Below are 2,500 nucleotides of genomic sequence, written 5' to 3'. Positions count from 1 at the left end.
ATACATGTGTATATATGAAGGTTGTTTCTTAAATTCATTTACCCCGTCTCTCTCTCTCTCTCTCTCTCTCTCTATATATATATATATATATATATATATATATATATATATATATATATATATATATATATATATATATATATATATATATTAGAATAAGACTCGGGACAGGCAAAATTAACTCCCAACAGAACAGTTTTGTGTCACTTTTACTTCCCCTTACTAAGATTTATTCAAAATATAATACTACTAAACCTTATATCTAAAATCCTTATTCCAATTTGAATCGAAATCAACTACATGATTTTGATTCTAGAAAATATCTAAAATTTAAGGATTAAGCTTAAAGGGGTCTTAAGGAGAAATTGAAATTCAAGGGATCTTAATTAATCGGTGTCTTACGAGTATGAATAAAATCCATTGCATATCTGATATTAGTTTTTAAATTGTACGTGGGGCTCCATATTATGCTCCTCAAATCGTTTTCCATACTCTAAAGAAACTGAAACATTGGGGAAATGTATTGATCCATTCAAAATATATATTGTTGAAATTTCACATCTGAATTCTTAATTAGAGTTTCTATTATCGCTTTGTCACCTTTGCATTAAATAAATTGACTTAAACGGAGGCTACATTAACCATCTAACAACTTTGTTCCAATTTTTATAATAATAATAATCTATGTAGGTCAGGAGTACTTCTAATGCATACAAATACATAAACATATACACAAGCATATATAAATATGTGTATATATATATATATATATATATACATCTGTATATTAAATAAACATAGCATAGTACTTATAAATTTACTAAGAAATGTGCCCGGCGTTGCCCGGTATTAAACGTAACGTTAATTTTATTTTTTCAATTAAGTAAAAAACAAAAAAAAAAAAACAACGAAAGGAACTGGGACATGTGCATGCGAGTATTATGTTTTTTTTTAAGCAGTTTACTTTTTGTAATTGTATCTATTTACAATGCCTCCCCACGGGACAGAGTTAGACACCAGGGTCGTTTTTTAATGTGGAGAAAAGGTACAAAAATAAAAAAATTGTCTCAGTCGTGAAGACTGCTCCTGCACCGAAAGAGAACAAAAATGGAAGTGCAGCATCTGAAGAACAGATGGTATTTATTTGCTCCCCCACCGAGCAAATTAGGCACAAGGCCGATTTTTAATGTGAGGAGTGAAGGGAGGGGGAAGGGAAAAAGGGGACCAGCTCCCGAGAGGTGGGAAATGGGAGCTGGTTAAAGGTCAGGCATGTGGGGTTGCCCTCACATCTGGTCTTTGCTAGTCATAGCTAGTCATAGCTAGTCATAGCTTGCAGTATCTGCCGGAACAGATACTACACTTTGATCTTGACCAAAAGGCCAGTTAAAGCGTTTTTTTTTTTGTAATTGTAAGTAAGTAAAATAATACTCAAGCTGGGATCGAAACCAAATCCTAAAGACAGTGAGCCAAGTACGATAACTATTAGCCCAGCGTGACAAGATATTTAAAAGGTGTTTTCAAACCTACTTATTCTTAACATAAGAAATCTGTAATGTGAACCATTCACGCATGCGCATTCGTGAAACAGTTAGCAAGCAGATAAATCCGATAAATTTCACGTACCAGTTTTTCAATTCTGACCCTTAGCAGACCATTTTTTCGGGAGGAAAATGAATTAAAAAGTTTTCCACATGTCTAAACATCCTATATACTAAATTTCAAGTATGTACATAAATAATCATTGAGTATATAGGTTGAGAAGTATCCCAACACACTATCTCCCTTTTTATATATATATATATATATATATATATATATATATATATATATATATATATTGAATAATACAAAGGTAAATATTTTATTGTAGATCTTATGATACGAAGATGCTCGATATTGTAAATCGAGAAATGTACATAAGAAATATTTAAATTATGAAAATAACATTGGAAGACTTACAAAATTTATTAAATCATCAAGTACTCAAACAAGGAATATAAATTGCATTCTGATTTATTTTAAGTTTGCAAACTTTGTTTTCGTATAAGCTGTATGGCCTGAAAAAAGTATCTAGTTACTGGTAACTCGCTGACCAAAACATGCTCATGATTGTGTAGCAACATATTAATGCTTATATAAGAACAACTAGAGTATATATATATATATATATATATATATATATATATATATATATATGTATCTGTGTGTGTGTGCAAATAATAGATATACATATGTGTGTATATAGCATATATATATATACATATAAAACTGTAAGTAAAATATGTATGTATAATATGTATATATATATGTATATGTGTGTGTGTGTGTGTGTGTGTGTGTGTGTGTGAATATTTCAAAACAGAACATATATAAGTATAAAACATGGTATGGTATATCCAAATGACCAACTTTTTATCCATTTTTTTTCTTACCAAAATTCAAAACAATTTAGTGTAACTTGTCGACAGTTTCGCACACAAGCAATCATTAATAATTTGCA

Source organism: Euprymna scolopes, chromosome 43, assembly GCF_053919585.1.
Source record: "Euprymna scolopes isolate OS-2025 chromosome 43, ASM5391958v1, whole genome shotgun sequence".
Lineage (NCBI taxonomy): Eukaryota > Metazoa > Mollusca > Cephalopoda > Sepiida > Sepiolidae > Euprymna > Euprymna scolopes.
This window is presented reverse-complemented; position numbering follows the sequence as displayed.